This window comes from Ambystoma mexicanum, chromosome 5q (assembly GCF_040938575.1).
Source record: "Ambystoma mexicanum isolate Mex_15411 chromosome 5q, UKY_AmexF1_1, whole genome shotgun sequence".
NCBI lineage: Eukaryota > Metazoa > Chordata > Amphibia > Caudata > Ambystomatidae > Ambystoma > Ambystoma mexicanum.
Genome location: NC_090933.1, coordinates 143929593 through 143953595, shown reverse-complemented (window position 1 = coordinate 143953595; position 24003 = coordinate 143929593).

Sequence of the window (24003 nt, the reverse complement as noted above, 5' to 3'; positions counted from 1 at the left end):
TGTCTCTCAACTTGCTTCTTTACATGGGCCTCAGGTTGCAGCAAGATCAATGCTCTGCGATTACAGCCACTAAGCGCACCTGGGAAGACCTTCAATCTCAGCATGTCTCTCTTAGTGTAGCCACGGCAAGTCAGGGTTTGTGAACACAGGACCCTGTCAGAACTTGCAGGTGAAATCTACTTTCCTCGTGTCCCAGCGTCCCTTAAGTCATCACACTTCCTCGTGAACTGCCAGCCTTGTGCTCTTCTGTTTCTGCTACTACAGCCAGCCTTCCAGCTCCTGCTCCAGCTCTTTCCCCAGCTCCTTCTCTCTTCCCCCTCCTGCTGCAGCCTGTTATGTCTCTTAGGTGTAACAATTATTTTTAGGTGCAGGTCATTACTGTTAATTGCCTGACCCTGGCAAAGGCTGTTAGATCTGCCTGTCCTTTACCTACATGCCTCTTCAGCCCTCTTCTTCGTTTCGGTCGCTGTGGGATCTTGGGACATGTAACTAATTTTAGAAAAACTAGGTTTTTCTACTTCCGGTATAGTGTTAAGGGTAGATTTAATTCCCTTATTCATTTTAACAGAGGGATTGTAGGTTTAAAACGTATTAGAGGAAGTTGTAGAGAAGGCAACATTTCCGCCATCCCTTGTATTGTACCTTTGGTATTGAGGAGGCTATTTGTTTTTATTCTCCCGCAGCACACACACCCTGGGTTGGGATCGGGAAACGTCTGCCCTCCCCAGGCCAACTGGGAGGAGGCTTTAGGCAGGGTTTTAGTGAGGGATTGACACGATTCTTCACAACTAACACATGTTTACACTTAGACGTGATTTGTAGGTCAGCACTCTTTTGCGTTGAGAATCGTGTGTACGTTAACACATTGTACTGCTCTAAGAAGAACTGTCAAGGTCAGCTCTTTTTTTACACTTGGAGGCAATTGTGGATTAGCACTTGCATTGCACTTAGTAGAATTGTGGGTATGCCTTGCACTTGTTTGTACGTGAAGAACTTGTGAAGGCTAGCAATTGGGAAGCACCACATTAACTGTGTGTTAGCAGCTGTATTTAATTTGGAATTAATTAGGCAGTTTAACTTACGCATTAGACATAAAGAATTGAGAAGGTTAACACTTAGAAGAATCAGTATAGATTTAGTAGTCACCTTCCACTTGAACAACTGTTAAGGCTGGCACTTTTATGACACTTAGAAGAACAGTAATATATGGTTTGGAGGGTGGCCACTGCCTTGCATTAGACTGGCCTGGGAGTGGACATTCGTGCTGCTCCTATAATGTTAGTCCGCCTTTACACTCAAGATTTATGCTGGTATCCTTCATTTGAACATGAATACCTTAAGTCAGCATTGGTATCCTGATATCGCAGTTAGTTGATGGCTGTGAGTAGCATGTATAGAACTTGGAAGATATTCAGTAAGACTTTCAAGGTAGCCTGTATATGGCACTTACAACATCCTATATACTAAATTCCGTGGCAGCCTGCCTGTCACGCCTAGAAGATGTATTAGGAAAGCCAGTCTATTGCACTTAGACAACTTGAGGGTAGCCTCTCCATAGTGTGTAAATGCGTCTATGAGGGTAGCTTTTTTTTCTCCCCACAGACGATCTGATGACACAGAAACATCAACGATAAGCTCCATCTGAGCTCCAGGTAGATATAAACACACCACTTCAGTGGACATCTGCCACAGACACGGTTATCCACCAACACATTAGAATGCAGCTACAACCTATGACAACATTTGGTCTAGCTGGACACCAAACATGTTTAAGACTACTTACTCCAAACTTGCCTCAACACCTCTGCCATTGGAATACAGTGACAACCTACAACAACATTTTGGTCTAGCTCGACACAACGAGTCTCTTGACCTTGCACACAATTGTGACCCTCCCTTAGCACCCACCCACATGCCTAAACCTCCATGAGAATTTCTCATACTCTGGACTGCGATCGCCGACGGCGTGCCCACCACAAACGCGTTGAGACTATAGTAATAGTAAAAGGCGCTATATAAATGAAAATTATAATTGCAGAAATAGTTCACACGTATGCCTACCTGCATTGAATATAAGCCCCCCTCTAATATATTACTATAAGCAAACACAAACCTGAAACAAGTGCATGAAGCCATGCTTCCTACTAGAATCCCTCCCATAGTTGGATATTATTTAGAGAGATTCTAAAGCTTCATGAATTGCACTTATCAATGAACATCAATTCCATTAAAAATGAACATACAAACATTAATATCTGTCAAATGATATATTTAGATTGTTAATATTCATCTATTACCATGTTTAGTTTAAAAAACATAAGGATGCATGATACCCTTTTTAATTAAAACAAAGTTTTTAAAGTATAGCAATGATAAAGTACTTCATCACATTCAAATTGGCATAAGTAAAACAATTGTAAAAACGTAGTAGTGCCATTTCCATCAAATACTTAAAAAACGTTTCCAGTTTGCTGATTTCTAATAATAACAATTTAGTTTCAATCTTATTACACATTATAATTATAGTTTAATTGCCACAGCATTGAACAATCTGCTTATTGCTGCATCCAGTGTTGCAATACCAGAACCCTTCAATATCCCAAGAGATGATTAATTGTATTTTATTGGACATCATGGCATATGAAGATTAAATGTAAGAGATATTCAACTCGCTTACCACATTCCATGGAAATGTGTGCATCTCTCTTGGGGTACCTTCCCATGCACCCTTATATTAGCCCATGATTGAGTTTCAATAACATCTACTTGCACAGCAACATTCCCCTTAAGAATGGAAGCCAAATAGGGATATGGCAAGCATCACACCTGAAAGGCTTTGACATATTCTATACCAACCCCGTTGCCTGAAGGTACATGGTATTTATGGTAAAACTATCCAGCCAGGAATAGATGTGAAGCTGCTATTATTTTGAAGGATCTTGCTTTTCGAAAGTGCCATTCTTTTCAGACATGCTAACACTGGCTCCTGATAATTTAATTTTCCAAGTCTTATAGTAGTAGTTCATGTACCATGGAACCTTCATGTAGGGATACTAATATAAACCTTCTTTAAAGCCACTACTAGAGTTTCTTTCTCTGACATTTCCATTCTCTTTCAATACATTCTTTGACCATGGTTCAAAGATCCCATCCCATATTTGAGACATATTACTTGAATGTGCTTGCTCTCCCTAAAGCCCAACGTGTCCCTCCAGCACATAACCTCCACACCCGTGAGATGGACGATGCTCAATGGATGCCACTGCTCTGTTTCATGAAGGAGTGACAGGATCAACTTACCTTGAACAACTTTCAACAGCGGAAAAGAGGATAGTTCATCATAAACACAGTTAAATCCTGCTAAGGATGAGGATAGCATGTGGCCTCCTCTCTCCTACAAATTTTTCAGGGGGTGCAGCAAAATCTTAAAATCTAGAATCCAGCAGTGATGGGTGTACTTCTGTATCATTTCTAGAGAATAACCTCCAATTAACCATCTGAAGTCTATATATCAATCCCCTGCCACCATGTTTTCGTGTAAGCTAGTTTCGGGTCAGTTAGCACACAGTACTCCTATTGGGCCAATTGAAGTTTCCTTAGAGCAAGCCAATTAGAGATTCAGCTTGGAGTACTGTATTGCCTACATATTAATGCATCAGTGCGGGTAAGGTTCTCAGTTTAGTGTTAGTTGTGGAAAGGGCTTGGGTGAGATCAGTTAGGTACATTGTTAAAAGTAGTGGTGCCAATATACACCCCTGCTTCAATCCTAAATTGCTTTCAATCTGGCGTGAAAGATTGCCTCTGTCGTGCACCTTAGCCCTGAAACCATGAACCATGTGCAAGAATAATGTTTTTGAATTAACGTTAGTAATTCCCTGGAAATGCACAAACCTTCTATTTTTGCCCACAGCTTCGATGAGTGAATCTGGTAAAAAAGCTGTGCCAAAATACACTCGTATCCTTCAAAGAGGAGTAGACCAATTTTCCATTGCACTTTTATATTAGTAGGAAAATAACAAGCCAGTTTGGAAATATAGACAGTCCTTGCCGGAGACATGACTGCAACATCTTTAGTTCTTTTGCTACTGGTGTCCACTCTGAACAATACTTCAGATTTTCTGTGTGCAAATAGTTTGCTAAGGGGATGCAGCAGTGCAGTAAGCATTCAATTTGCTTATTTATTCTAATCAAGAAACCCCTTTACCAGGCATGTGGGATACTTCCCCCTGTGCTGATCTCCCCAATCCCAGAGAGGTATTAGAAAGCTTGTCTATCATTGTAGAAATACCTTTTAGCAGCATATAGCATTCCACTATATCTCTTGTGTGCTATTAACCCAGCCACCTAATTTCAGTATAGATGTCACCTTCATCAACATAGTGTGGATGGATCTAAGGTTAGGGAATGCCAGATGGTTACATATATATCCTAATATTTTTCATACATACTACCTGAACATGACTTAAACATAGCAATGTAATGTTTAGATCAGGGGTAGAAAATCCAAGTTGCAGGCACCTAGCCAGGCATTAAAAGTCACGTGTCACCTAATTCCTCCACATCCATACAGCAAACACCATCTTACCCTCCAAGAGTCAATTATCACTAGCTGAAGTATTTTGGCGACTGCACAGTTCGAGGCCTGCTTAGGTTTTCAAAATTGGAAGCATCATGCCTGAAATGCATTGGATTGCCATCATTCTAATCTTGGCTTGTTGCCAAAGAGTTCTGTAAGAGGGAGAAGTGGTGAGTGTGTGTCTTCATGGAAGTCAGCGAACATATAAAATATCTATCAGACAAATGAGCAGCCAACATCTCTGAGATTTCAGCATGGTAGTGACATGTACTTTATCTGTGTGCAACAGTTACATCAGGTCTTTAGTTTTGCAATTCCATTAAGAGTGTCACAAACTCTCTTAAATGTTTCTGAAATTGATGCTGTTACAATTCTCTAATATTGCATTTGCATTAAAATGTATTCATTCCTCTTCATTATATTTTTCATTACGTGCTCCTATAGTCCGTTTCAATTTTGTAATACTTGGAGTTTCACCCTAAGGAACGAAGGGTAATCCAAACGTGGGCCCTTTGAAGACTGTGCCTTGGAGAGGCTCAGCTTCACCTCACTGAGGAGGCCCAACAAGGCCGAAACAGGTGTCTGGGGTTGCTGATGGTGCTCTTGTTCAAACGAGATTTGCCTAGCATTTCAGTGCTGGACTGCCCTTGTGGGTGGGACAAAGACTGATATGCAAATGTGTATTTCTCCTTTGTGCAGGGTACATTGATCTAAAACATGGTTGTAGACCCTCCAGAGTAGAAGAAATTCAATAGGACAGGGTAATTGATCCATGTTCGTTTACAGTAGAGGGGCTCCCACACTCCATTTCAACAAGGAGTTTACATTGTTTTAAATGTTGTCATGTTTAGTGATTTGCATTTTTTTCATTATTTTGTAACACAGTGGGCCTCATTACGAACCAGGTGGTAGAGGGTTAACGAGCCGGTAGAGCTGGCAGCACCGTTATCCCTCTACTGCCTCATTACGAGGTCTGCTCGCAGGTCCCACTAAGGACGTCTGGTAAAACCAGGCGTCCTTAGCGGGACCCGCTAGCAGACGAGGATGCTAACAACAGGCCCGTCAATAACAGGCCCGTTGTTAGCATCCTCCCTATTCCCATTGAGCCCTATTAGGGCTATTAGGGCTCAATGGGAATGAGGATGTACCGGGTCCGGGTCCCGGGAAAGGGAATTACCGGGCCTCGAAGGTCGGAATGGCCCGGTAATTCCCTATTCCTGGAACTCGGACCGGGTACCCGGTACATCTAAAAGCGGCATGGCTACCTCCATACTCGTAATGAGGCCCAGTATATTATTGCTTTAAAAATTATAATTGTATAATATTTACAGTAACAATCATATCTGAGATCATTTTAAAAATAAAATAAGCAATATACCCCAGCATTATGCCAGATGTACATGTAAGTCAAGCATAAGTAATATATCTCAAATCATAGCCTTGAAAGGCTGGGTATTTTCATTAAAGCACCTTTCACTTTTGGTTTTCTAGAAAACAAAAGTGAAAATGGGAGGTAAAAAAAGAATAAGTGCACATTCTCATAGAAACGATAGTTTTGAAATTGTTGTATATAGTTAGGGGCCGATTCATGGAACAAACGTGCGCCGAAAAATCTACGCGCAAGCAGGCGCAAGGAGGCACAAGCAGGCGCAAGCGGAAAAAAAGAGGCGCACGCGCACGCGTGCGATACATGGAAGTCCCTGCGCGTGTCTTCCTCGGGATGTGCGCCAAACCCGTGCATGGCGCACACGTCACTGCAACATCCCGAAAGACGTGCGCGACGCGCACAGTGAAAGCGCACAACCTCTGCGCATACACTAGAAAGTGGGCGGAACACAGGGCGTAACGCGCGGAATGGGGAACAACTTGCGAAAAGAAGGGCGTAACTGGGGATGTACTGCAGGGAAGCAGAGGGAACGCCCACACGCACCCGAACCACACGTATTCATGGAACCGAATAGGGCAAAGCCACGCACAGTGAAAGACACGCACAAGCCGATACACGTCCGCCACACGAAGGCAGGCGGTAGCGTCCCTGCGCATTACAAAAGTGGCAACATACAGCAATTGTGCGAGCGGGGCACGTGTATTTTGGGGTTGCGCGGGAAGTTACACACGCGATCGGGCCTGGGGGAGCGGGCTACGTGTATTTCAGGGGTTCGCGTGAACTTTCTCACGCGATCGGGCCTGGGGGAGCGGGCTACGTGTATTTCAGGGGTGCGCGTGAACTTCTTCACGCGATCGGGCCTGGGGGAGCGGGCTACGTGTATTTCAGGGGTTCGCGTGAACTTTCTCACGCGATCGGGCCTGGGGGAGCGGGCTACGTGTATTTCAGGGGTTCGCGTGAACTTTCTCACGCGATCGGGCCTGGGGGAGCGGGCTACGTGTATTTCAGGGGTTCGCGTGAACTTTCTCACGCGATCGGGCCTGGGGGAGCGGGCTACGTGTATTTCAGGGGTTCGCGTGAACTTTCTCACGCGATCGGGCCTGGGGGAGCGGGCTACGTGTATTTCAGGGGTGCGCGTGAACTTCTTCACGCGATCGGGCCTGGGGGAGCGGGCTACGTGTATTTCAGGGGTTCGCGTGAACTTTCTCACGCGATCGGGCCTGGGGGAGCGGGCTACGTGTATTTCAGGGGTTCGCGTGAACTTTCTCACGCGATCGGGCCTGGGGGAGCGGGCTACGTGTATTTCAGGGGTTCGCGTGAACTTTCTCACGCGATCGGGCCTGGGGGAGCGGGCTACGTGTATTTCAGGGGTTCGCGTGAACTTTCTCACGCGATCGGGCCTGGGGGAGCGGGCTACGTGTATTTCAGGGGTTCGCGTGAACTTCTTCACGCGATCGGGCCTGGGGGAGCGGGCTACGTGTATTTCAGGGGTTCGCGTGAACTTCCTCACGCGATCGGGCCTGGGGGAGCGGGCTACGTGTATTTCAGGGGTTCGCGTGAACTTTCTCACGCGATCGGGCCTGGGGGAGCGGGCTACGTGTATTTCAGGGGTTCGCGTGAACTTTCTCACGCGATCGGGCCTGGGGGAGCGGGCTACGTGTATTTCAGGGGTTCGCGTGAACTTTCTCACGCGATCGGGCCTGGGGGAGCGCGCTACGTGTATTTCAGGGGTTCGCGTGAACTTTCTCACGCGATCGGGCCTGGGGGAGCGGGCTACGCTTATTTCTGGGGAGCGCGGGAAGTGACACACGCGATTGAGCGGGGTACGTGTATCTCGGGGGTGCGCGGGAAGTTACACACACAATTCCATCAGGGTACGTGTATTACAGGTGAGCGCATATCAACAGGGTACGTGTATTACAGGGGTGCGCGGGGAGCAGCACACTTGAATTGCACGTGTGGGTCCTCCCAGGTGTACCCTCTACACCCTCCACGGCCCCTGCAGGTGGCTCACACCACAGGGGCCTACCCAGCACATGTCATGCAGGCACCCCACCCACCATGCCCATGCCCACCAGCCAACCCACATGTCAACTTGCACTACTCCCCCCCACTGCATGTGACCCTGCACCCCCAGCCACCAGGGGCAGCCTCCACCAGGTCCTCACAATCCCCAACACACATGCACGTCAGCGTGTAATACGAGGAAAGGGCCATGCGCGTAAGCGCGCATACGAGGAAAGCCCATGCGCGTAAGCGCGCATGGAAACTGCACGTCCGCGTGTAATACGAGGAAAGAGCCTATGCGCGTAAGTGACGTGACGCGCGCGTGCGTTTCCCTCAGCACGGGTTAAAGGTGAGCGGGCCCAGCAGTTCGCTGTACGTGCCTTCCGTGGAGACCGACGTGTGTTGCTGCTTCCAGTTGTTTCGCGCGCCATCTACTTCACAGCTCTCAAGGACGTATCTCTTCTTTTGGCGGGGGTATTGGCTACGCGTGTTTTTCTGCATCGCGCTAGTCAGACGGTGAGTCGCAAACGCTCCTTTTCCCACTGCGGGTGCCCCTGTGTATTGCACCCATTTTCGATGTCATCGTAGCCTGCGTGTCCCACGCGTACGCGTTATTCGTGTTACTGGGTGCCACCGCGTACTGCGGGAGGTCAAATCCACGCACGTAGGCTGCAGGGTTGCGTGCACGGTTTTACTGCAGTTTTGGGGTGCCTGAGCGTTACGTGACCCGTCACCACATCACCGGGGTCACATACAGCCTTGCAGGTGCAGGGGGGCTGTTAACATCTTGCTTCCCACCCCCTTCACCCCAATTGCCCAGGACAATTGTGGTGTACACCTCCCATTGGCACCACTCCATCTGTGCCAGCACTATTACATCTGTGCCATGGTTGGGAGGCCACCAAAGGTGAGGGGCGCCTCAGCTGGGCGTACTCCTCGTGGCGGGCGTGGTCGGGGACGTGGCCGTGGTGACCAGGGAGTAGGGGGACTCCAGGGTGTCCAGGGCAGCCACAGAGGGGGAAGAGGCAGGGGTGCGCCACTTGAGCACAATGTTGTGCCATGTGTCGGTGCAGCCATGCCACCACCCCCTGTGGTTCCGGGGGATGCAGCTCCTGCATCTGGCACTGGCACCCGTATGACCCAGCAGTCCGTTCCATCGACTGCCACGGGCCCAAGGGTAGCGGTAGCTGCAGGTGCAGCTGTGGACACCGCCACCCAGGCTCAGGGTCTGCCAGCGCAGGCTGCGTTGGCACTTGAAGAGCCCTTGGTAGATCTCCAACAGGCCAGGGGGGAAACCATAGGGGCACGCCGGGCTGCTCAGACCAAGACACGTGTCCCTGGGGCAGTCATGTCATCTGCTGCCCCGAACAGCCGGGTGTTGGCAAGTGCAGGGGCAGATGCACCCAACAGCACCCCGGTTGTGAGTCTGCCAACCAGGACCGTTGCGGTCAATGACCCTGCCACAGCTGATGTTGCTGCGCAGGGTCCATTAGTGGGCACCCAGCTGCCACTGACACAAGTCAGGCCTTTGGTCATCCCTCCACCTGCCACTCCCTCGGCTCAATCCACCGAACCCACTGGCCATACTGGTCAGGGCGGCATTAGCCAGCCAGGGTCTGCGCCACAGTCCAAGAGGAGGAAGGTTGCACCTGCAGCACAGGCTGGGACCCCACACACAGCCACGACCTCCTGCACGTCGAGGAAGAAGCCTTTCTGTAAGCAGGAACTGGACTTCCTCGTGGACTACGTGCGGGGACACAGCCGTGATATGCTAGTGGGTGCCAATAGTCATACTACGGCTGCCCAACGTGACACCCACTGGAAGCATGTTGCGGAACATGTCAGTTCATTCGGCCATGAGGTGCGCACAGCGCAGGAGTGCAAAAAGCGCTGGAATGACATCAAGCGCAGCACTAAGGCTAAGCGTGCCTCAAATTACAACTTGACTCTGGTGACTGGCGGTGGGCCTGCACCAGAGGAGGAAGAACTCACTCCGCATGAGGCTCTCGTTGCGGAGTTCATACCACCAGAATTGGTCGAAGGTGTGGGAGAGATGCTGGACTTTGATGCCCAGTCCAGTGAGTGTTAAAGCGTAGTTGTTGAGGACGTGTGTGTTTGACTTGTGGGATGTGTTGTGCACGATTGCTGCTACATGTGACGTGTACATGGTTCTGAGGTGTAAGTAATGCAATGCTACCGTCATGCATGTCTCCTCTGCCTGCATGCGGGACTCCATGTGGGCATGCTCCCTTGCCCCTCCTCCGCCACTCTGCACCCCAGTTCCACCTTTGCACTGGTCTGCTACATTCTTGCCAATGTGTAGTTTCTTGTTCATGTGTCCTGTGTAGATGCTAACTTCCAGCTTAGAAACTGCCAGACATATGCCGTGTGGTACAGCCTTAGTACTCGATGCAGGGTATCCCACTTGTACTGTGCATGGGTCAGATGTCCCGCAGGGACATGAGTGCCCATTCATGCTCCATGTGCATTGCACGCATGCCCCTATGTGTCCTTGACTGGATGAGCACTGTAATATGAGTCCTTGGTTACATACATTGCCTGCCATATTATCGGCCTCCCCATGTCAACTGTGGCTCAGTCCTGCGTTGCACACATGTTTAGGCAATGACAATCTGTGTGGCTCACAGGCCTCAGCCTGTTCAATGGCCAATGACTCTGTCCAACTCTTGTCGTGTCTTCTTCACACGTGGCTGGCCTCCGGATCTTCCATCATGTGTCCTGCCCACTGTCCCAGCATCATTAGCAGTGTTGTAATTTGATTCACATTAAGCTGTTGATGCCAGTCAACACTGCTTGTCAATACACAGGTGTATGGGCAGCCTTTTGATACCATGCTAGGCATCCCTGCTTTGGTACTGGGGTGGAGGGGTGCTTGGCTGCTAGACATGGTACACATTGAATACACAATGCACGTGATGTCTGAATTTGACATTGCACTGCTTTCACATTACCTGGCACACACCATGGAGTGCTTGTACATGTAGGTAGTGAGTGGCGTACACATTTTCAGCACTGCATAGACCCACTTCCATGCAAACTGCCACCTTTCAACAGGTCTGATCACAGTGGCTATTCTAAGTAGACCCAGCATGCATGCCAGGTCATATGTTGTGTGTCACATGTCTGCCGGATGCCTTTGCTGTCGGTGTGTGTGTGTGTTGTGTGCTTCTGACATGTGTAGTTACCTTTTCCTCTCTATTTTTCAGGTGATGACGCAATGGATGCAGAGGATGGTGTTGTCACGCCAGACACAGGGTTGGTAAGACCACATCAACCCAGCACTAGTGGGGGTCGTGGGGTGGTAGGCCACGAAAACCCCCAAGTGCTGCAGTCCATCCTGTCTCTGGCTGCCTATGAGTCCAGCCTTGATGACGACTCTGACGTCCATGTTGAGTTGGATGACCATCAAGTCCATGTGTCAGGGGTGAGTGATTCTGATGTGGACACTCCTCTGTCTGCGACACCTGCACTGAGGGATCAGACAGTCTTGGTTCCTCCGCCCGGGGTGGATCGGGACGCAGGGTCACCCTCCACACCAGTCACTGATGTGCCTGGGACATCACATCGACGGGGGCATGTAGTCGTGCAGCCGCAGGCGGTGCCAACACAGCGAGGACCTCCGGTCCTTGGGTCCCGCAGGGGTCAAGCCCGGCAACGTGGTCGCCGCGCGCAACCGCTGTATACTGAGTGGGAGCAAGACATGACTGCCAATTCCGAACGGCAGGGGGCAGCAATGGAGAACATCGCTGACAGCATGGAGCGTGTGGCCCGATCTGTGCTCCCCCCTGCTAGGCAGGTGCTTCTCCAGCAGCAGGCGGCACGGTCCACGGCCCGCTCGCTCAGGCTGGGCATGGCGGCCTCAGACAGGGCACGCCAGGCTGAAATGTCGTCTCTGCGTCAAGCAATTGCTGCTCACGCAGAGGCGCACATGGATGCCCTGAGGGAGGAGTATGCCTCCCTCAGATCCACTCTGGGTGTCCTTATGATGTCCCAGAGGCAGCAGGCAGAGGAGAGGTTTGCACAGCTTGAGCGCACCATCTCGGCTGAGCTACAGGCTTGCCGGGAGGTGCAGCGGTTGTCCAGCCAGGCCTTGCAGGAGGAACTCCGTGTTACACGTGCTACCTTGCAAGAGGAAGCACGTGTATCACGTGAGGTTCTGCATGCAGACCTATGTTACATCGCCACACAGAACCAGGCTCACCTGTCCGGCAGACTTGCTGCCGACGAGGGGCAAGCTGTGGCTAGGCGTGGCCAGGCTACTGTGCCACGTCCTCCTTTCCAGGATGAGCCAGACTCGGACGACCATCTATCTCCCACATAGGTCGTGCTGTGCAGGCGTTGAGCCCATGGAGGTATTTTTTTTTGGCTCGGCATCATCGCATGTGGATGTTGAGCAGCACCCTGTACCTCCCCCCTCCTGGGTGCCTCCCCTCCCCCCCGGGTCGTATGTGGCCATTTTTGATTTTTCGTTTAGTTTAGTTAGTTAAGTTTCTGTTTGCTAGTTAGTTTAAATAGGTAATGTAGGTTTTCCATAGTTAGTGTAATTAGTTAATAGTTGAGTTAGTTTAAAATTTGTAGTCTATTGTGCTTTCATGTGACAGTGCGGTGCCTTGTGGTTTTTGAAGGCATCCACTGTCTGTTCCAGCTGGGCCCTTCATGGTTGTCTTGTGTATGTGTTTGCTGCTTGGGTTCCTTGACTCACATATGCCACTCCTGCCTCCCTTATCCATGGGCTCGCAAGGATGGTTCGGTGTTACAGAATTTTACACAAGGGCTTTGGACTGTCATATCTGTGGCATGTCTGGTGCTTTGTGACTTGTGTTGACACCCCTAGTGGGGATGATTTAGGTGTAATTGTCCACTGTTCAGCTTTTGCTAGACGGGGTGTGTCATGATTAATGTGGACATTGATTGCTATGCATTGTGTATTATGTCTCATTTCTTTCCTGTACACGTGCCTGTTGCAATTCATGCTGTAGATAGTGTTCCACACTTTGGAAGTCAAAGACGGACTGATGGTGTGATTTGTGATGTGACTCTCTGACATGGTCAAGTAATGAGATGCCTGATGAGACACACACAGATTACTTTGAAGCATTAATCATGTGTTACATGCCCTTTCTGCAGGGGGATGAGCCTCCAGAGCACCTTTGCCAGCAGACATGTCCCATTGGACGACGGAATTCTGGACCCGTTTGTTGGTGCCCACATGCACATGTGTGCAGGAGCAGAGGCACAGTGATTGCAGACCCACATCCTAGTACTGCTGACATGTTCCAAGGAACTCCAGGCAAGGTGAGCATCACAGGGGGGCCACGACACAGCAAAGCTTGCACCAGGCGAGTTGCACATGCAGGCTTAGTCACAGCACTGAGGGTGAGCTTAGACGAATATTGGTGTTGAAGCACACAATGCAGCTCAGATGTGTTTGTGGACTGATGGCTGCTGATAGTAGGGTTGTCTGGGACACATGCAGGGGCAGTGGCACATACCCTCCGGTACACCAAGGTCCATTGAGCCACTTGTATCAACCATGTAGCCTTCCGAGACATGGAAAGGGGCAGCTCACAGGGACATGCAGCAAGGGACATACTCGGGTGCAGTGCATGTCTTTTCCACGTACTTCATGATAAATGCACTGCCAACTTTGTTTCGGTCATGGTGGTACACAACTTGCTCTGTAGTCATGGCTTGCAATATGGGTCTGTCTGCTTACCCAGGGAACATTGCATGTTGTGTGAATTGTGACACATTGGTGTTCCATTTTCCACGCACCCAGCAGCGGCTGCCTTACTGCATTGACTGTGTATGACCCGTCACAGGGGTGATGTTATATATGGGTACGAAGCATCAACCACAGATTGTCTATTTGTAGAGTAGTCTGTTGCTATGGGGCATGTTTGGTGTTGTGTTTTTGTGCAATTGGCACGTACAGGTTGTTGACTGTGTCTCTCTTTGCAGCATTGCAGTGCTCCTGTAACCGGACCTGAGAGTGCGCAGGCAGGAGGCCAGCACTCAAAACCAGAGCTAAGTGTCTTGTTGTTTTTCTTACAAACTGCTCTGCATAGGCTTGCTGGGGAGTGTACTGATGCATGGATGTATGTGTGGTTCTATTTGGTATGTTATTTTCTCCCTAATCACCCGTGATCCTATGCAATTTTGAAACCTGTACCCTCTACCCGGTGTTCCTGCTTCCCGTGCCTATCCAAGCAACGTTCCCTGACCCTCTTTCCCCACTGGGGTTGCGGATGCCTGTGTAAGCCCCGAACTTGCAGGTGCCAAAACCCTAGAGGGGGTGGTGGGTTCGTACCACTCCTGAGCCTGGACTACAGAAGGCCATGACAATGATGTCCAAGTCTGTTTGGATTGTGTATGTGTTCATGCAGGTTGTACATTTTCGTGCATTCCCTAGTTTCATGTGTCATTCCACCTCCCCTCTCCTGCCGCTCATTCCAGTCATCCAGTGTGTCAACACCTGTCCCGACTGCATATCCCTGAACCTCCTTCCCCACCAGGGTCTCAGGGGCCTGTGTGAGTTTGACCTTGCAGGCACCCGGGACATGGTGGGGGTGGTTGTTTCGTGGCACTCCCGCGCCTGTACAGGGGACCTGTGACAGTACACATCCATTCATGGTGCATCATCCGATGTCATGTACCACACATGTCTCACATCCTGTCGTGACATTGTTTTGCTGTGCTACCTTGGTTGTTGCATCATTGTGGTAGTACTTGGACTTTGTGAGGTACTGCTACGTCAAGTCATCTACTGGAGGGTGTTTGGGTTCGTTTTTATGCCTTGGATTTTGTGTTTCGGAAATGAGTGTGTATTCAGGGGGTTCAGGCATCTTTTTACACACAAGGTGGGAGATGATGACGAAGGGTAAAGGTGATCCTGTGGCCAGGTGGAATTGAGGTTTGGGGGCTCCAAACAACTTGTTCAGTGGGTCATGGTCATTTGTGAGGGAGGGGGGGGTTGTTGTTGATTGTTGCCTTGCCCTGCAGTGTGATGGGAACTCTGACATAGTAATGGTGGTATCCCATGTACATGTTGTGTTCTGCTGATCAATGCCTGTTCATGTGTTGTGTTTTCCTTTCAGGTGCGAGGGGATAGTTGAGGTTTGACATGCTGGGGTGTACACATGGTGGATGTTCACATGTGATGTGTAGGGAACACTGATGGTCACTTGAGTGCACATGCATATGTGGAGTGCATGTCCTTGCAGAACCACACACTTGCACTCTGATGCACTACATGTACTCCCACCCTTGCATATACACATGTACACTGTTTGCCTTCTGGTGCCCACTGTGTCCCGGCAGCACATGTTCTGTGACCGATCATGGATCCAGTACATGCCTGATTTGATGTTTGACGTGGTCTGTCACTTAGATTTGATGCTCAGGGTGTGCATCACACACAATGGCTGTTCACTGTGCTGTGCGCTGAGCAGTGTGATGCAGGAGTAGGACACTGCACACATGAGCTGCAGTGTTGATTTTGCAATGCATGATGTGCATGTAGACAGGCATTCATTGTGATATTACGTCTACGACTGTTGTAATGCATTTTGAAATGACTTATTTTGGGTGGGAGGTTGTTGGTCTGTCATTTCATCTGATTCCGGGTCAGGCAGCAGTGTCCAATGCCACTGTGCATTTAGGACATGGCAATGTGTACCTTATCGTTACTGCATTGGTGTATGGGTATTGCGTGCCATGACATGTTGATGTTTGGGAGGGTTTGTGTGACATGACAGTGATGGCCATGGCCTGGTGTGCAGGTGTGTGTGATGCACACCTTGCATGTCCGTGTCATCCGCTTCTCAGAGCAACTAGCTGGGGGTAGATTTCTCTCCGCAGCAGGGCCCTCCCCCTGGAACAGACTTCCGGCCTGGCTTGAACTTGAGGGGAATCATCTCCAGTTCTGGATGCACCTCATGTCCTTCCTCTTTGCTTCTGCTTACTCTCTGCCTCTCCCTTGTAGAATTCTCCACTGGAACTGCACAGGAGCTGCAACTGGGCCACTCTCACCGACCTTGGTCCCTGGCCCAGCCACTCTCCACTTGCACTGCCTCCCTGGCAACCCCTGCACTGCAGTACTGTCTCTCTATCCCTACAGCCCTCCCTTCCCAGCACTTGACTGCACTCACCTTTGTAGTTGCCACCAGGTGACCTATGTATTATTTTTTCGGGCTACTTCCCCTGTACTGGACTCCCCCCCACCCTTCCCCTTGCACTTTTCCCATTCCCCCTACCCCTGCACTTGCACGATCCCAATGACACCTGGCCTAGTAGTACCGTTCTCTGTGTTCCCTTGTTCCCCCCTCCCTGCCTCATTGCGCCTTGGAATACTTGTGTATGGCCCATATCATGTCATATGTCATATGTGTGCCTTTTGGTCACACAGGATAGCTTGTGTTTAAGTAGCTAGGGATGCAGATGATGTGGCACTTCCATGGCAACTATCTCAGGGTGGTAAGGTTGTGACAGTTGACTGTCTCTTTGTCATCATCGATTGTCACCTGGTATGTGCCAGGCCTGTGTGCACTCCGCAGGGGTGGGAGTTTAGGTGAAAAATGTGGCCACAAGCTGGGTCCGGGCTTCCTCGCCACGTGCCCTGTCCCCTCCCATGGGCAGCGCCTGTGGTTGGGGATGTGGGGGCACCACCATGTCCACCGGGACGCCCTGCCGTGTTGCAACATTGTGCAGGACACATGCTGCCACAATGATCCTGCACACTACTGGTGGTGCATAGAGTAGTTGCCCGCCAGAGCGGTCAAGGGAGCGGAAACGTGACTTGAGCACTCCGAATGTGCGCTCCACTATGCCCCTGGTTGCAATATGGGCGGCGTTGTATCTTACCTGGGGTGGTGTGGTGGGGTTCCGGATTGGCGTCATCATGTGGTTGCTCAGAGGGTAGGCACTGTCCCCTGGGGAGATGATAATAGTTGAGATAATTAGGGTATGGATATTTGTCTGTGTGTGACTTGCATGCATGTGCAAGGGCATTTGTACTGACCTAGGAGCCATGTGTCGCCATGCTGCCCAGCTTCCAGGGCCCGGCTCAGGGCGGACATTCTGTATATGAAACTGTCATGGGTGGAGCCAGGGTAGTTTGCATAGACAGAGGTGATGATTCCCTTTGCATCACATACCACCTGTACATTGATGGAATGCCAGTGCTTGCGGTTTCGGTAGATGTGCTCAATGGCCCTAGGTGGACGTAGGGCCACATGGGTGCAATCTATGGCACCGAGCACTTTGGGGAAGTGTGCCACCCTGAAAAAATCCAGGACAACGGCCTGCCTTTCTGCGGGTGTTCTGGGCATGTATATGTGCCTGCGGACTGAGGGGCGCGCTGTCATGATTGCCAGTACCTGGTGTAGGCAGCGTGACTGCGTGGCCTGTGAGACCCCCCCCACTATGGCAGTGGTCCGCTGAAATGACCCAGTGGCCAGAAAATGCAGGACATTGAGCACCTTCTCCAAGGGGCTCAATGCTTGGGAGCAAAGGGTGGGGGATGTGAGGTCATCTTCCCACTCCCTGACCAGGTCTAGGATGATATGGGGTGGAAACCTATACCTGCCATAGACCTGGTCGTCAGGCATCCCAAAAAGGCTTGTCCGTGTTGCGAAAATGCGTGCCCTGGCTATTCTCCTCCTCCTGCGGTGTCCCACGATCAGTGCAGCGACAAATGGGGCATTCATCGTAGCTGTATATACGCGTTTGTTGTTTGCGCGCACTTTTATGCTGTGCGCTGGGACGCTTCCGCCTGCCTTCGTGTGGCAGACGCGTTGACGCCTGTGCACGTCTTTTGCCGTGCGCGTGTTTCCCGTGTTCGGATACGGTCCGAGTGTCATCGCGTGTGATTGGAAGGGAGTGTGCGTACACGCAAGTGGCCTGGGTACGTGTGTTCCGGGGTGCCGGGAACTTTCACACGCGATTGGTGGAAATCCACGTGTGTTCTGTCATCACGTGCAATGAGGGTAACACCTGCGTGCGTCACGTCACTTACGCGCATAGGCCCTTTCCTCGTATTACACGCGGACGTGCAGTTTCCACTACGCGCATGGCCCTTTCCTCGTATTACACGCTGACGTGCATGTGTGTTGGGGATTGTGAGGACCTGGTGGAGGCTGGCCATGGTGACTGGGGGGGGTGGGGGTGGTGGGAGACATGGGTGGGGGCCTGGTGGAGGCTGCCCCTGGTGACTGGGGGGGTGGGGGTGGTAGGAGACATGGGTGGGGGCCTGGTGGTGGGTGCCCCTGCACTGCTGGGGGGTGGGGGTGGTGGGGGACATGAGTTGGACATGGGTGGGGGCCTGGTGGCAGGTGCCCCACAGTGCTGGGGGGTGGGGGGGTGGGGGACATGAGTTGGACATGGGTGGGGGCCTGCTGGCAGGTGCCCCACAGTGCTGGGGGGTGGGGGTGGTGGGGGACATGAGTTGGACATGGGTGGGGGCCTGGTGGCAGGTGCCCCACAGTGCTGGTGGGTGGGGGGGGTGGGGCACATGAGTTGGACATGGGTGGGGGCCTGCTGGCAGGTGCCCCACAGTGCTGGGGGGTGGGGGTGGTGGGGGACATGAGTTGGACATGGGTGGGGGCCTGGTGGCAGGTGCCCCACAGTGCTGGGGGGTGGGGGGGTGGGGGACATGAGTTGGACATGGGTGGGGGCCTGCTGGCAGGTGCCCCACAGTGCTGGGGGGTGGGGGGGGTGGGGGACATGAGTTGGACATGGGTGGGGGCCTGCTGGCAGGTGCCCCACAGTGCTGGGGGGTGGGGGTGGTGGGGGACATGAGTTGGTGTTCATTAGTTCAAGGAGACATGTGCCTTTGCTGGGGGGCATGCCCATGTTGGGTGGGCTGCCTGCGGGACATGACCAGGGATGCAGGGTAGTCCCCTGTGGTGTGGGCTGCCTGCAGGGGCCGTGGAGGGTGTACAGGGAACACCTGGGAGGACCCACACTGTCAAATCACATGTAGGACTCCCCGGCACCCCTGAAATACACGTACCCTGCTGAAATCGCGTGTAAAACTTCCCGCGCACCCCTGAAATACACGCGCCCAGGCTATTCGCGTGTGGAACTTCCCGCGCACCCCTGAAATACACGTACCCTGCTGAAATCGCGTGTGAAACTTCCCGCGAACCCCTGGAATACACGCGCCCAGGCTATTCGCGTGTGGTAATTCCCGCGCACCCCTGAAATACACGTACCCTGCTGAAATCGCGTGTGAAACTTCCCGCGAACCCCTGGAATACACGCGCCCAGGCTATTCGCGTGTGGAACTTCCCGCGCACCCCTGAAATACACGCGCCCAGGCTATTCGCGTGTGGAACTTCCCGCGCACCCCTGAAATACACGTACCCTGCTGAAATCGCGTGTGAAACTTCCCGCGAACCCCTGGAATACACGCGCCCAGGCTATTCGCGTGTGGAACTTCCCGCGCACCCCTGAAATACACGCGCCCAGGCTATTCGCGTGTGGAACTTCCCGCGCACCCCTGAAATACACGCGCCCAGGCTATTCGCGTGTGGAACTTCCCGCGCACCCCTGAAATACACGTACCCTGCTGAAATCGCGTGTGAAACTTCCCGCGAACCCCTGGAATACACGCGCCCAGGCTATTCGCGTGTGGAAATTCCCGCGCACCCCTGAAATACACGCGCCCAGGCTATTCGCGTGTGGAACTTCCCGCGCACCCCTGAAATACACGTACCCTGCTGAAATCGCGTGTGAAACTTCCCGCGAACCCCTGGAATACACGCGCCCAGGCTATTCGCGTGTGGAAATTCCCGCGAACCCCTGAAATACACGCGCCCAGGCTATTCGCGTGTGGAACTTCCCGCGCACCCCTGAAATACACGCGCCCAGGCTATTCGCGTGTGGAACTTCCCGCGCACCCCTGAAATACACGCGCCCAGGCTATTCGCGTGTGGAACTTCCCGCGCACCCCTGAAATACACGCGCCCAGGCTATTCGCGTGTGGAACTTCCCGCGCACCCCTGAAATACACGCGCCCAGGCTATTCGCGTGTGGAACTTCCCGCGCACCCCTGAAATACACGTACCCTGCTGAAATCGCGTGTGAAACTTCCCGCGAACCCCTGTAATACACGTAGACCGCTTGCCGTGCTGGTACAGGGTTAGCGCAGCCCTTTGCGCTGGATTGGGGATTTTGATGGCTTTTCCCTGCGCGGAAGGCGTTCTTGGGGGCGTAACTGGCGCTGCTGCAAGGTCGCTGCGCCACTGTGCGCCACGGCTGGTTTTGGTGGCTGGAATCCATGAATACGCTGTGCGCGGAAATGTGTTTCGGCGCACGCGGCTGGCGCAGACTACCGCACGCGCACACTGTGCGCCAGCCGCGTGCGCCACTTGTGCGCCGAATTCTATGAATCGTCCCCTATATGTTCAAATGTTCATAAACAATATTATCTCATCAATACTTATTAGCAAAATCAATCTCTTATAAAGTAGATACATCTGTTTGTACATGCTATGTGAGAGTCTTGCAAATCTCAGGGACAGCATGTGTCACTTTTTATAGAATGAATGTAGGGAAATGGCAAAATGCAGGTTTGTTCGCCTCTGCACATTTATTTATTTTTGTGTAATAGCATTAGTTTTCCGCCTGCTGCAGCCAAACTGAGACCGATTTTTCCCCAATCAGTCAGGGTAGAGATAAGAAAATTGTGTAGTTTGGAACTGTGCCAAGGCAAATGAGATAGTAGAAGATTTCAAAAACGATTTTGTTGTTAGTAAGTTAAAAAAATATGATTTACGAAGAGTTCCTAGTCAAGCCAACATTAACCAGATGGTGGCGCGTGCTAATGTTTCATCCAAGGACAAGAGATTTCAATAATCTTTTTAAAAAACCTCAATTGTGTCTCTGAAGACACCTGTTTGTAATCACAGGTGATGGTGGGTTGGTATCATATAGTGCAACTTATAATGCAACATTTCTTCAAATTGTCTTATTTCTTCAGTTTATCACAAGCATCTTTAAATTACAAACAATAACTTTCTATGCCGGTAAGGTATTGTGTTACACTTTAGTACAGCATAGTTACTGACACGTCTAAATACGCATTTTACAAATTAACCTATGCTTTTAAAAAAGAGCTTTCCTGATGTAGAGAGAGGCAGGGATGGAGAAGGTAAAGGAATGAAGAGGAGGTTATAGGTTGATATAAAGAGAATCCATTCATAATGTAGTTGTGACTTTGTACTCCCCGTCATGCAATGCCCAGTACTTAATGACAAGTGTTTGCTTTCATAGTGGGCTCGTCACATGTACTTCATGTGTAGAATACCTTTTGTCCGAGAGTAGTTAAGGGGCCTCTGGGTGTATTTAAACCTGTTGTTAAGCATGCATTATTGGGATTCAAATCAGCTTCTTACATAAATGCAAGGGCCATCCTCTAAGTTGTGTGGTTGCTCATGAGGAAAGTAATAAGCATGCATGTAGCAGTGCCTTTTTAGGATCACTCTTTTGTGAGTCTAAATGGGTTAACCCATGGTCAATTCTATGATGGTGATATCATGCCGGTTCATTTGAGTACTGTCAAATGGAAAGACACATACATGCTAGGAACTATGGATGCTAGGACCTTATATACTTCCACTGACCAAAGCAAGGCACTCAAAACAATAAATTACTCCTTTCAAAACATATCTGCCTCTTACCAGACCTATATGTCAATGCTCACGGATTTTCTCTACTTGGAACTTAAAAGCAATCAGCCTCATTCTGAGTTGGGTGGTAAGGGTTAACGGTCACCGGTAAGGAGACCGGTGCCGTTAAACCCTTACCGCCCGATTCCGAGGTCCCTTAGCGGGAGCCGCAAAGAACGTGTGGTCTGACCACACGTCCTTTACGGGTCCCGCTAAAGGACCAGGGTGCTAATAACAGGCCTGCTATTTGTGGGCCCGTAATTAGCACCTGCCCCATTCCCATTGAGCCCTATGGGGGCTCAATGGGAATGGGGAATGGTTGGTTGAATGGGGACTTACTGGGTCCGCACAGGTCGGAATGTCCAGGTAAATCCCCATTCAACCAGACCGGTGCCGGACCCGGTTTTGGAGGCAGCCATGGCGCTAATAGCGCCATGGCTACCTCCAAACTCCGAATGAGGCCCAATGTCTTTCTGTTCAATGAGAATCTATACCAATAGACAAAGGGAATTGCCATGGGCACGTTCTTTGTGCCTCCCATACCAAACCTGTTGTCGGAGAATTTGAACACAAATACAGTACAACACATTTAACTCTATCCAAAAAAGTGATCAAGTGATCAAATGGTTAAGGTACATGTGTATGATCATATGGGATGGTGACAAAACATAATTCACTGAGGACTGTGATTACTTGAATGAGAATTCTTATGGTCTGAGCTTTACACTAGACAAAAGCAAGGATACAGTCAACTAACTAGACCTCTGTATTTACACGGAGGAGGGTGGAATCCAAACCAGGACTTACAGGAATTAAACAGAGGTGAATGCAACCTTACATGCTAATAGCTCACATCTGACTAGCACCATTGATAACATACCCACTGTTGAATTCACATGGGCTTGGAGAAACTGGAGCACAGACAAAACGTACCACGCAGAAGGCAACACTATAGAGAACAGGCTTACAAGACAGGGGATACTCTGAATCGTGTATCAACAAAGTTAGAGCCAAAGTATAAGCTAGAGAAAAAATAGAACTACTTAAACCTAGGGAAAAGACACAGGAACCTAAATCCAACCATGTTTGATTTATCACCCAACACTCCAATGACAACCACAACATTAGGAGAGTCTTTCAAAAGAACTGGCATTTACTGATGCGTGATCCAGATCTAGCCCACCATCCTTAAACTGACCAAATTTGATATGATATGATAGTTTATTTAGATAGCGCCTACACACAATGCTGGCAAAGACAGGGCCTCATTAGGACCCTGGCACTCCCATAATGAACGGTGCTGGTACGGTACTGGCACCGTTTATTACGGGATGCCCTATTACGAGGCCTGCTAGCGGGTCCCGCTTTTCACGTCTGGTCAGACAAGACGTGAAAAGCGGGACCCGCTAGCAGGCCAGGATGCTAACAACGGGCCTGTCATTAATGGGCCCGTTGTTAGCATCCTCATTCCCATTGAGCACTATGTGGCTCAAATGGGAAAGGGCATTGATTTTTACCGGGTCCAAGAAAAGGGCAATTACCGGGTCCGCCAAAGTCGGCATAACCCGGTTATTGCCCTTTTCTTGCACCCGGTAAAAAATCATTACTGGTGGCAGCCATGCCCTTAATAAGGGCACGGCTGCCGCCAGGGTCGTAATGACGCCCTGTGTATTGCAAAACTCTCCACTTGGAGAATGATCTGTGGGACAAATCTGCAAAAGGACCATTCCACCACACACTCTGCCAGGGGTTCTCAGTCTCACACTGGAATGCCAGGGCTGCTGATTGTCAGTCACACTGACCCCTTTGGGGAAGTCAATCTTTGCCTAGATCTATTCCTAAGTATACACGCCTTAGAGTACTACGCATGGCAGGAGTTAGCCCCATCTTTATTGCCACGTCCACGTTAGCACAGTGATTGTATGCAACTGAACTCTATTGTGCAACTACTCCACGCACAATGGATGTTTGCCTCGAATTGGAGCAGGTGCTTTGAGATCCACCAGCTGGTGCTGCTGATCCTACATCCTGGGTTATTGAAACAACAAAAAGGAAGTAGATGTCAAGTTTTCAATCAGATGAGACAAGACACGTGACTCATACAATGTAAAAAAGAATGTGCCCTATGTGGAAAAAAAAATGATTTTGTTGATAATAAGGTGATTGTGTCTTCCAACCACCTGGTAAAAATCCACAACTGATTAACCATGCCAGGTTCACTCACACAGCCTGGGGCAGCACTTGACTTTAAGCCGCCACACTGCGCGTGAACTGCGGCGCGGCACGCTGTCGCTTGTCAGAACAATCCTAAAATCCCATTTATCTTTAATAAAGTATTGTTT